At 43.0% G+C, this 13,169-nt stretch overlaps 1 protein-coding gene across 1 annotated transcript in view; it reads right to left on the reverse strand.

Annotated features, from left to right (window-relative positions):
• Positions 1 to 13,169, reverse strand: part of KANK4 (KN motif and ankyrin repeat domains 4) — a 67,317-nt gene that overhangs the window by 51,738 nt on the left and 2,410 nt on the right. Inside the window, exon 2 of the mRNA XM_081915700.1 lies at positions 6,819 to 6,886. The gene's annotated coding sequence lies outside the window, so the exon portion shown is untranslated. The remainder of the gene's footprint in view (positions 1 to 6,818; positions 6,887 to 13,169) is intronic.

Consider the following 13,169-nt stretch of genomic DNA (forward strand, 5'->3'; position numbering starts at 1 on the left):
ATCAGAAAACAATGAAAAAATACCATTCTTCAAAGCATGGTCTGCCCGGGCATTACCTTCAGTCAAATAGCCAGGGTGGCCAGTGTGAGATCTAAGATGGGCTACATAAAACTGACAAACTCTAGCTTGTACTAAGCTCTGCAAAGTGGAAAACAATGTAAACAAATTATCATCAATGGCAGGAGTAATATATGACAACGGTAGCACATTCAACAGATTATATACATACTGAGTATCCACAATGAGATTGAAAGGGATATCAGCAAACTGTTGGAATGCTAAAATTACAGCTGCCAATTCAGCACGTTGTGCTGAGGACTGCTCAGAGGTATACAAACTTCTCCATTCCCCCTCCTCTTCCCACACCACCACCCCCCTGGATTTGGTACCATCAGTGAAGACAGTGAGGGCGGAGGGTAAGGGTAGGGGGGACAAGGCAGTTCGCAAGACATAACGTAGTCCTGTAAGGAAAGACAAACGAGGGTCTCTAGGGGGATTGTGAATAATTTTTCCTAAGAAGTCAGCAAAGGCAATTTGAGTAGGAACGGCTGTCATCATTAAATGCATAAATTCTTCCTGGGAGAAGGGCAGGTACACTGACTGCAAGTCCATTCCAGAGAGCGCGAGGGCCCGATGTCGGCCTTTGACAACAAGGTCCATGACACTGTTGGGTGTAGCATACACATTACGCGGAGGAGTATGAGGCAGGTGAAGCCATTCCACAATAGATACAGTCCCAGGCTTCTGGCCTGTGGTGTACAATATAGCTGTTGGAAGAAGCGGGGTGGCAAATACTGCAAGGGACAACTGGGACATGGATAGGGATGGTATTCTATCCACCATACATCTGTGTAGGTGATCGTTCACAGTTTTTAAAGCCTCTTCCATCGCAGGGGTAATAGTGATCCTGTCTGCTGCGTCCTTGTGTCCTTTCAGGGCAGTAAACAAAGGAGACAGGGTAGAAGTGGGTAGGTCCAGATAATTCTTGATCCAATTCAACTGTCCCAAGAGCTGTTGCAAATCCACTAATTTAAGATGCTCCGGGAATTGCAATTGAGGCGTGACTGGAATAGCTGCAGATGCTGTCAACTTGTGTCCCAGATACACAATAGGTAAAGTCCGCTGAATTTTTTCTCTAGCCACAGTCAATCCTGCTTGCATCATAGTATGAGTTAAGTCCTCGAGAAGAGCATCAGAAATGTGCGATGAGGAAATCAAAATATCATCCATGTAATGGTAACAGAGGACCGCTAGGTGGCGCTCACGAAATGGTTGAAGTGCTTTATCTACAAAATACTGGCATAAAGTTGGAGAATTTCGCATTCCCTGTGGAAGAACCACCCATTGAAAGCGCTGGGTAGGTTGGGAGTTGTTCAGGACAGGCAGGGTAAAGGCAAAACGCTGTCTGTCTTGTGGTGCCAGAGGAATAGAGAAAAAGCAGTCCTTGAGATCGATGACTGCAAGTTGATGGTCTTGTGGCAGCATGTTGGGATTAGGAATGCCGGGTTGCAAGGTCCCCATTGGTTGCAATTGTTCATTAACCCTTCGAAGGTCTTGAAGAAGACGGAATTTCCCAGATGCCTTTTCCTGATGACAAAGATGGGTGTATTCCATGGGCTGGTGGAAGGTTCAATGTGCCCCAGTTCGAGTTGCTCCGAAATTAACTGGGCTGCCACTGCAAGCTTTCCTTTAGGCAAGGGCCATTGATCTACCCACACAGGGGTGTCTGTGGTCCAGCAGAGAGAAAGCGCAGTCCGGGGCATGGCAGGGGCAGCCCTCAGCATAAATTTGTAGAAATGGTGGTATCCGCTGCAGCAAGCAGATCTCGCCCCCAAAGGGAGACAGGGATGTCCAAGATCAAAGGTAGAATGGTCATCTCAAAACCTTGCGAACCCTGGATCAAAATAGGGTTCCTGCTGCGGCGGGCCGAGGCAGCGCCTCCAACGCCGACAACAGAAGAAGCTGGTTCAGTGGGCCAGGCAGGGGGCCAGTCCTTGGCGGCAATCACGGAGCAGTCAGCCCCTGTGTCGAAAATACCGTCAATCGTGCGGCCTCCAAGGGTCATCTGGATCTTTGGGCGCTCCTCCGTGACCGAAAAGGTGGCGGCAATGAGAGGGTCGTGATCCTGGGCTGACCCTGGGATGCATATGATTTTCGCTACAGGAGAGCCAGATTGCAGATGCGCCGGACGATCAGAGAAAACAGTCACATAGGGGTCATTTTGTTGCATCCCATGTAAAACATCTGGAACAAGGTGGACCCCATGTCGCAAGATTTCTGACAATGGAAAGACAAGGCATTGTGCTGAAGAAGAAAAACCAGCCCCTACTGACACTCGAACTTGTTGTGGCACATAGGGAACTGGCAGGCATAAGTCCTGAGTTAAGAAAAGACGAGGCAAGGCCGGGGGCGGGATGACCGGAGGAAGCGCTGGATCCCCTATTGTTGTGCCTGGGCCCGGGGTGGGCCCGACTGCCGGTTTCCCGTCGGCTGGTTTCGGTGGTCTAGCTGGTTTTGCTGAGTCAGCTGACCTTGCTGAGGCGTGGCGGAACGGCATTGGTTGGCCCAATGGAAACCCTTCTTGCAAATGGGGCACTTTGAGTTAGGGCGACGCTGCTGTGTGGTAGATCTGCACTGTGCACGAAAATGCCCTACTTTGCCGCATCCAAAGCAAGTTTTGTCTTTGGCAGAAATTTGGGGCGCGGCGGAGGACAGAGCCGCGGCTAAAAGGCGAGCTTTGTGCGTCTCTGTGCCCACTGACTGGCAGGCTTTGAGCATATCAGCAATGGCAATATTGGGCGTTGTCATCAAAGGGCGCAGCGCTTGCTTACAGTCCTCATTTGCATTATCAAACGCAAGCTGGCGAACAATCACTTCTTGGGCTGCTATGTCCTGAACTTGCCGCTTGAGGGTGTTATACAAGCGATCTACAAATTGTCCATAGGGCTCTGCAGGGCCTTGACGGACGCTTCCCCACCGACCCCCATGTTCTGTCTTATCATCAGGCACAGCAGACAGGGCCTCCTGAGCAGCAGCGGTAGTGGCTTCCCAATACATAGGATTAAGGGCTAACTGCTGGGCGATGGTAAAAAAGTTGCCCCCACCCGTCAACCCGTCAAAAACATCCGTATGGGTCAACATAACAGGGGCTGGGGGTGCAGCGCCAGCACCTGCGGCAGCAACCGCGGCTTGGTGAGCTGCCTGGGCAGCGTTGTTAAGATTGTCACGAATACCATCAACGCGACGTTGGCAAGCCCAGTGCCAAGCTTGCATAAACAAAATCATTTGATGAGGCTGCATTACAGTACGGGCCAACAATTTAATGTCCTCTGGTACCATATTCTGTTGGAAAAGGGTCCCAAAAAGTCCCAAGGTATAAGGGGAATGCAGGCCATTGTCCCTGACAGAGGAATATAGTTCTTTTATGATTCTCAAGTCAAACTGTCCGTGCCGGGCTGGGCCTCCCCCCGGGGCGGCAGGAACAATCACAGGAAAAAGATTAGGGGTGGCAGAATCAAAAGCCAACAAAGGAGCAGCGGCACGAAGAGACTCTTGGAAAACAGTGGTAGAGGGCTGGACAGAAGGCGAAAAAGGTGGTGGAGGCAGCGGTGGGATAGAAGGAGCCGAAGGGGAGAAATCCGGTGGTTTAGGAGGTACATAAACTGGAGGATTCGAAGAAGGCAACGTGGGGTGCAGAGGCGAAGGAGGAGCCAAAAGTATAGGTGAGACAGGCGTTGAGGTAGCCAGGAGGATATTTGCAGGAGTTAGGCTTGACATAGCCTTGTAAACTTTACACCAGGCATGTAAAACTTTAACATTAATCTGAGGATGATTCTGGAAAAATTGTCCTATTTTATCCCAGTCTTTTAAATCAAAAGTGCCATCCTGAGGAAACCAGGGGCAGTGGGTGTCCAAAGCTTGAATAAGGGCCTTGAGATCAGCATCAAGCACAACAAGGTTGTTACTGGCCAGAAGGAATTTAAGGTCATCAAAAAATTTCTTCTGTGGTGCAGAGAGAGATTGCCCCATGATAGTGAGAACAGCAGAAAAAAGAGAGTAGTCGCTGGGATCCACAAAGGATGAAAAGGAGCGACAAAAGGAAGGGAGCTCTAACCGGGATCCAAAGAGGATGAGTGGTACCTGGAACCCTGGCCGGGTGTGGTCAGTGCTGAGAGGGCCGCAGCGCACGAAGTCCGAGAGAGGCTGTCTCACAAAGGCAGAAGGAAAGGGAGCACACACCGGGATCCGAAGTGGATGAAAGACACGTGGTGAATGCTGGACAATGAGGAACGACGTGGAGTCCGAAGTTACTCACACGGGGCACCAAATGACGAGGGCCTGCTCGCCATAGGAAATAAATCAGTCTCACACCAATGATATATTGAATAGGCCTAGCCAGCAACAACTGAGCTGAACCGAGCTGATCAGGCCCTGAGCATGCTCAAACTGCTGCGGCCTAGCATTTTATTATTTCACAGAACATTGTATCAACTCAACAGTAACAGACAATACCATATATGGAAAATCACCCCACTATCAGGGTATGCTGTATAAACCAATCACAGGCTAGCATGAGGTGTCCACACGCTGATCATGCCTAACACAGCCTGCCCTGCCAAAAGGTCAGGCTGCAGTAAATTTCCACCCATGTGCCCATTTTCCCTATAGGTAAAACCAACCATATTCCCACACAAAATAATATACACTGAAATGAGAGCTTCTGACTATCATATTTAGAGCTAATACTTTTTCTTACTCCACGTCAAATTGGCAGGTAACCCTGAAGGATTTTCGGTTTGACTTGCTTATTTAAATATCTGGTAATATTTAATTTGTAGGATAATGCTTTCTTGGCACATGCGTGTTTTCTCTCTGACTCTGGAAGACTGTGGTCTGTATGTGTAAGTGGATTTAGGACGAACTAGTGCCCCAGTCTTGTTAGACAGATACTTCCAACAATCCAGTCTTGTGTGAAAACATTCACAAGCCAACTCTCAAAAGACCAGAAACTGTCTAACTTTATTTATTCTAGGTAAGCCTTGCAATCAATAATTTTATTTTTCCTTCCACTTGTGGACTTGGATAGCTTTTAAAGCATTGGGAAGTTCTTCATGTAAACTTACTGCCAAACCAATTTACCTGGAGTTGCCAAGCTTTAAAAACCATGCGAGCTGTTGTGTGTATGCACCAAATGTGTATACATCACACATTATATGTGCATACACCATATTTTTAAACATGTTACCCTGAAAAAGAATGCCAAGAACTGTAGTTTACCCCTCACAGAGTCATCAGCACCCTTAAACTACAGTTCCCAAGATTCTTGAGGTGCTTGCTTTAAATGTGTGTAATGTATGCAGCCATCAGCCATGTAAACAACATACAAATAGTGCTATGCACTTAGAAGAATGCAGTGTAACTCTGGAATGTGAGGGTTCTTTCCTATACAGTCGTACCTTGGATCCCAAACGCCTTCCGAGTCAAATGTTTTGGCTCCTGAACGTGGCAAACCCGGAAGTGAGTGTTCCAGTTTGCAAACGTTCTTTGGAACCCAAACGTCTGACACAGCTTCCGATTGGCTGCAGGACTTCCGAGGTACAACTGTATTTGCAACCCTCAGCCTCCAAACTTTTGCATTTACTTCAGTGGGATTAATTCAGAGCAAGTGTTTGAATGCTATGTTTTAAAATCCTTCTTTTAGGAAAAATGAGTTTATTTTTCTCCCAAAGTCATTTTCAATTGCCTTTGTTTTAGTTCCATTTTCCGGCTCGCAATTTATTTTCATCTGGTGCTCAGCGTGCAAAGGTTTAAGATTAAGGCTGTGCATATTTCCGTCTAAAAACAGAATGAAAAATTAAGCAATATTTTGCAGGCAGACGTAGCTATTGATAGATGTCTCACAGAAATTAGAAACCAGCATGCTGTACCTCAGCCAGACAGAGTGATATTTATAATTGTTATAAAAAGCTATTTCATGAGGAGCATGTATTAAACTGAGCACATGGCTGTACCGTTCAGAATTGGCTGAAGAATCTGAAGTGCATTTATTAATTTCAGTAGAACTTTCACCAGTTAAAATGCATTTAAGATGACACATTGTGAGCTGCAACCTTAAATGTACTTGTTAGAGAATAAAGCATGGCCGATAATTGGGGATAATGGCCACAGCTTTCCCATTCCTCCCCTAGTCTAAAAGTCATGGCTAGCTACCAATACTTTGGTCAATGCTTTCCTATCTTTGTGCTTTAGTTTATAAATACAAAGCCAACAGCTTATAAAATATATGGAGAATAACAGTAGCAAATGCAAAAAGATGTGTGACAAAAATAGCAGAAGGAAAAACTAGTGTTACTGTCTTCTCATGCTTCCTTGAGTGGTGAGAAGTTCCAGGGGCAGCACTATGGGATTCATTTTTCTTTTGACACGAGACCACTGCAGACAAATGGTGCCTTTGTAGTATTCCTTCCAATTATAAATATACAAGCAGAACACAGTGGAGGCAGACAGGTGCTCCTTTAGCGGGCAACACAGCTGCTAATTCTGCATGATTCCCAGAGAGCAGCTGCTGCTGCTGCTGTCCTCTCCTAGGCTGCAACACCTCTGTTTAGCTAACTCCAGCTGCCTCTTCTCAAAATATTAACTGCAAAATGCTTTATTTTACCTAGCACAGTCCTTGCACTGCACTGTCTCCGATTCCAGCCCTATTGGGGAATTTCCCATTCAGGGAACCATCCACTTGTACTGAGAACTGTTAAGGTTCTTAAGTCTCTGACAACTACTATGTGACAGTTCAGACAACTCATCGTGGCAAAACTCACCTAACGTCATTGCCCCTTCTAAACGAGCTTGGCTGTCATTACTGAAATGGATCACACTTGCAAGTTTCCTGAGGAAAAGAAAATTAGACAAGTTAACAAGAATCAAGAGCACACAGGATAATACATAGTTGACCAATTATATATTTAGAAATGCGTTTCTTTTCCTTCAGGTCAGATTCCCTTTAGTGAATGAAAGACAGCATGTACCCCTTACACAAAGCCGTTGCCCCAAACTCAGGTACATGCTTGCACAAGATCGATTTTTCTTCAGATAGCAAGCTTCTGTTCTGTCACTCACCAACATAAATTAGAATTTCTCTGACAATGGGCTCTCTTCATTATGTCATCAAATTTCTAAAATGGAGTTTCACTAATAAGTAAGGTTCTGAAAGTCCGTTCTTAACCTGAAACTGTTCTTAACCTGAGGTACCACTTTAGCTAATGGGGCCTTCCGCTGCGTCACCACACAATTTCTGTTCTCATCCTGAAGCAAAGTTCTTAACCCAGGGTACTATTTCTGGGTTAGCGGAGTCTGTAACCTGAAGCATCTGTAACCTGAAGCGTCTGTAACCCGAGGTACCACTGTACAGGCATTCAGCAATCAACTTGTTTTTCTTCCTCTCTGCTGATCTTGACTATACAAATGCTTGGCATTTAAAACCTGCAGGACATTTATTCCTAAGTACTGTAATGTAGCCTCAAGCCCAACCCTTCTGCAGTAGGGAGGTTATAAAAAATAATAACCCTTCTAAAAAAAACCACCACTGCAAAAATACATTTCCCCCTATTGGCCACAATAAGTTTTATTTGCCTGTGAATTCTGCTTAGACCTCCTTTCAAAATGCCAGTGTAGTTCCAGGTGTGTTTTTTTAGATGTCACTTTCCCAACAGCATCTTTTGTCATTGTTGACAGGTACGTTTATTTTTGTTCTAATAGAGGAATTCTCACCAGTCTCAAATATGAGGACTCAGAAAGATGATGATGATAACAATAATAATAATAATTTATTATTTACACCCCTCCCATCTGGCTGGGTTTCCCCAGCCACTCTGGGTGGCTTCCAACAAAGTATTAAAATACAGTAATCCAGTAATAAAATACAGTAATGATAGCGTATATTATTCAAATTATTAAAAATGTGTTTATGGTCAGCCAACACTATTTACTTGATGATTTGTTCTTCTGTCTGCAGAACAAATTTGTGTTAGTAGAGACTCCTGCTTAGGGTTGCCATATTTCCAAAAGTGAAATGGGGGGAATACTCCTGCTATTATTGTTTCCCATTAATTGTTTCCCATTAAGATGATTATTTGCTGGGGTCTTTCTATCCTAGGCCCAGAAATGGGAGAGAGAGAAATGTTCCTTATTACTGGCAATAAAGAGTCAAGGTGCACCAGGATTTCTTCACGTTGTGAACGCTCAGCTGTCGTGTGTAGGGAATCTCAGAAGCATCTCTATCACTCAGAAAGCAGAACCCTGACTGGCAGTGGGCCAAGATCCAAAACTAATTCCTTAAGCCAGAAATTGCCTTTTCAATTGCTTCTTTTGAAACAGCAGTCCCTAATACCACATGACAAACTACATTTAAAATTGAAGGGTCTTGCTGAAGCAGTTTCTGCTACTACATGAGGATAAGACTGAATCTCGGAACCAAACCATTGAATGCAGTTGCATTATCTGAAACATGGTGGTGCTCTATTTTATTTTATTTTATGTTATCTTTTCTGTTTAGTTCAAGCTATTCGATTGGGTTAGTTTGCTTGTATTATTTTATACTATGTTTAGTGTAAATTGTTAAATTACGTTAGTGTTGTGTTGTTTTTATACAAATCCAGGTTGGGTTTTTTGTATTTATTGATACTATGTTTACGTACTTCTGTTTCTAATACATTCTTGGAATCAATTTTATTGTTTATATGTTGTGAGCTGCTTTGGGCAGTTTTGTAGAAAAGTGGAATATAAACAAAGAGATGGTGATGATGATGATGATAAGTTGTTTAAGGGAAGAGGTGTCCACTGGCTTAGAATAATGCGCTAGCCCTTTAGATCCTGCTCACGGCTGCATACCCCCCAACATTTCTCCAATGAAAATGGGACGTCCCATTCCACAATGATAATTTTGCTATTTGTACCAGCACATCTTACTGTGTTGCCCCAGCCACTTTGGACAGCTTCCAGCTTATATAAAAACATAATAAAACACTTTAAAAACTTCCCTATACAGGATTGCCTTCAGATGGCTCAGGGCTCAGAAAACTCCATACCCTCCAACATTTATCCAATGAAAATAGGGACATCCCAAAGAAAAGTGGTCTGATTCTGGGATCAAATCAGAAACCGGGACAGCTTCTCTAAATCAGGGATGTCCCTGGAAAATAGGGAAACTTGAAGTGTTGGCGGCTGTTAGAGCAATCCTATACATGACTATTCAGAAGTTGAGTTCAATGGGACTTAGTATAATGCAGATCATTGGTCCATCTAGCTCAATATTGTAAACACAGACCAGCAGCAGCTCTTCAGGGTTTCAGATGGGGGACATTCCCAGTCCTCCCTAGAGATGTCAGGGATTGATTTTTTGCATGCTGGGCATGTGCTCTACCATTGACCTATGCTCTTTATTCCCAGGTTTGTAGTCTTAAGTGACATGTCATGGGGGGGGTGGGGAGAGAAATTCAGGTTGCTTCTAAGGGTGAACCTACCTGATCTGCACTTTCTGAAACAATATGCAAACTGAAACACAGTTATCTCTCAAAATTTGCATCACTCTGAATTTTGCAATACTGTACAGTCCTCCAGCAAAGTAATGCGTACAAAAATGAATATAACAGAGTAAGGGCTGAAACAATACAACATACAAGAGGAACATACAAAAATGCATTAAAAAAACTAGGGGAAACTGTATACTAAAATGTGCTAATAATAAAAAACAATATATTTATATTTAATATATTTATATATTTATATGCTGACCATCTGCCCCAGCCACTCTGGGCAGCTTTCAACAGATTATTTTTTAAAAAACCCCAACCATTGAAAACTTCCCTATATGGGGCTTCTAAGAGTCAGGTGTTTATTTTCTGGACATCTGGCAGGAGAAATTCAACACTATAATGCTGGTGGATTTTCACAAGGACTTTTTATCAAAACACTTTTCAAACTGATGTAGAAATGTGAAGAACTAAACTTTGCAAAGTGGGTAAAATGAAAAACTCAGAGAAACCAAACCTACATAACTATTTGCCCATTCCTGGCTATCATGCACTTGATTCGTTTGAGAGATTACTAAGAAAATGTGTGTATCTTTTATCGATGTAAGACTGAAGTGTGCCTCTAATTTACTTTAATGCGAGGACTATGCTGCAGTTAGGGACGCGGGTTGCACTGTGGGTTAAACCACAGAGCCTAAGACTTGGCGATTAGAAGGTCGGCGGTTCGAATCCCCGCGACGGGGTGAGCTCCCGTTGCTCAGTCCCTGCTCCTGCCAATCTAGCAGTTCGAAAGCACATCAAAGTGCAAGTAGATAAATAGGGACTGCTCCGGCGGGAAGGAAACGGCGTTTCCGTGCGCTGCTCTGGTTCGCCAGAAGCGGCTTAGTCATGCTGGCCACATGACCCGGAAGCGAGATGAGAGCCACAACCCCAGAGTCGGCCACGACTGGACCTACTGGTCAGGGGTCCCTTTACCTTTTTATTTTGCAGTTATCCAGTTTGAAAAATGCTGTTCTGTAGTATTAGTACAGTACTGCAAATTAGGCAAGTGCCCTTACTATTTTGTTTTACCACCATGCATACTATTTAACAGCTGGTTCTTTTCTTATAAATTGTAGACCATTACATGAAACAAAACTTCCCTCATTAGCAGAACTCTAGGAGCAAAACAATCTGAAGGCATTTGATCAGAAATTAGGCTACTCTGCCAAAGACAAATGGATTTTGTCACTCTGGCACTTCAGGAAAATCAGAGCATTTTGCAGTCTTTCCAGCTGTGCGGTCTCTACCTAGTGTTGAGGCCTCAGAAGGGAGGTTAATAAAGGAACATATGGTATGTGTACAATTTGCACAGTGTCCACAAAACTCGCACCATAATTTTGACAATGCAGGAAGCCTATTAGATTTATAGGTTTAATGTTGAAATACCCTGGGGCCAAAGTAGGATTTAAAATAGCCTGGAGTTTCCATGGTTTATGTGAAGCACAGAAACAACTAAAGGTTGCAGGAGACTCTCTTGCAGGGGTAATGCTTTGTAATGGAGACTCCTTTCAGCTCCTTAAAGATTCTGCCTCCCGGAAAGCTGTGCTTTTCAAGCGCTGTGTGTGGTTATTTTTGGCAAAGTATATGGGGAGCTTTTGGTTTTCCAAGTGCAGTTATTTTTGCAGACTGCAGTTATAAAGTTTATAGAATTAGAGCTGGTTTAATCTTATCCATCCAAACACTTTTCATTGCACATACCATAAGCAGGTTTGCTCCCTCCACCACCTGCTTTCTGATGCTGGGCAACATTTTCTGCTTGTGCAATGGGACTCCCCACACATGCATCACACCCTCCTCAGAGTGTTAGGGGAACTCCTAGAACAGATTGAGGGGATACACAAGCAAAAATCCTTGCACTGTTAGAATGAGTTACTTAGCACTACATGGGATTCCACCTTATATGTATATTTTATCAGGAATAATTTCATATCTGAAAATGCTGACATTTTCTTATATTTTAACTGAAACCTCCGTCCTGCAGCTTCTAGTGTGCTAGGCTTAGGAAAGCCAAATGATCTTTTTTACATAGGACAAGCCCTCTATTTGAAAGACTGCCTGGGGATAGTTTTCTATTTGAAAGGTTCTCTAGCCCAAATGTGGTTTAAAGATAGTTATAAAAAGGGAAGCCTTAGTGGTTAGCACCTGGGCAGCCAACAGAGCAGGTCTCCTTGTCAGTCATGGTGAGATGGACTCTGTTTCTATTACAGAAATTATTTCTGCATTTGCATCTCTCAATAAGTAAACTGGTATATGCAAATTGTATTCAAAACTACATCTTTTGGGGTGATGTGTAGTTGGCCACATATAAGTACTCTGTCTCCATTGATTCTGGAATAAGATATATGCATGCAATGAACACATGTGAAACTAACATAGACCAGAAATAGATTGATATGTCTACCTCTATTGCACACAATTGTATATATTACCATTGGAACTACCTTCTTAAGTATATCACCTTGAAGCAAGTTTTAGGGTTTACTTTGAACCTTTTTTCCTAACTAAACTGCAAATACAAGGTCAAGAAATCCCTGATATACATTTACATTTTTTTTGAGTATTTACCTTTTCTACAAACCGCACCCAAGGTAAGTGTTATGTACTGAGTTGACATTTTAGTTCTTGGCTTCTATATTTAAAAAATGAAATTGACATTCAGGATCAGTCTTACATTGTGTAGCATGATGGTATGTGAATCTGATGTATCTGTTTCATATTGAATATGAAATATTTACAAAGCTACATCCTCATCTTATGGGGGATTTCATTTTCCTTATATAAATCCTGTCAGTGAAAAGGAGTTGCAAAAAACAGAAGCCCTTATAAGAAACAATGTCTGCGTAATATGAAAGCCATCTTATGAGTAAAGTGGGGGGAGACATAACTCAGGGCTTCTGAAGATGTGTGTGTGTGTGTGTGTGTGTGTGTGTGTGTGTGTGTGTGTGTGGTCCATCTTAAATGCAACAAGGCTGTGTTCCCCAGATGTTCACTTTGTCTTGCCTTTGACAGGTTTACAATACTGTATTTAGTTCTTTTTTCTATTGTAAAATAAAGGTGCCATTTCATCACTCTGTTGTGCTGTGTAGAACTCTTTAAAAGCAGAAAATGTCAGAGAAGTCACTGAAGACCTTCAGCAAGCCATGTTCTGAAAGGAATAACTTATCTCTTCCAGAACTCCAGAGGGCCAATTCACTATTTACAGAGTGTTTTTCCCAGTTAACATTCTAGGGGTATCTAATGCACAGCCTGTGACTATCCAGTCCCAAAAGTTTTTTTTGTGACTCCTCAATTTGTCATTTTAAAAATGCAATAATAATAATAATAATAATAATAATAATAATAATAATAATAATAAATAAATAAATAAATAAATAATGCAACTGCTTCAGTGGGTTATATGCTGTGATGCCAAAGGCACTCCAAAAAAAGTCTGTGTTTTTGTTAATGTGCTGAATGCTCCTATATGTCCCATGCTGTGATGTCAAGTTTTTTTTGTGGCCCTCCAAGGCCCCCACTCTAACTTGTCTATTAAATTGATTCTTTCTGATTGCTCTCATGTGATTGTCCCATTGTGATGCCAAAATTACATTTACTGACCAC

Source organism: Podarcis melisellensis, assembly GCF_964234715.1.
Source record: "Podarcis melisellensis genome assembly, chromosome: 6".
NCBI classification, from domain to species: Eukaryota; Metazoa; Chordata; class Lepidosauria; order Squamata; family Lacertidae; genus Podarcis; species Podarcis melisellensis.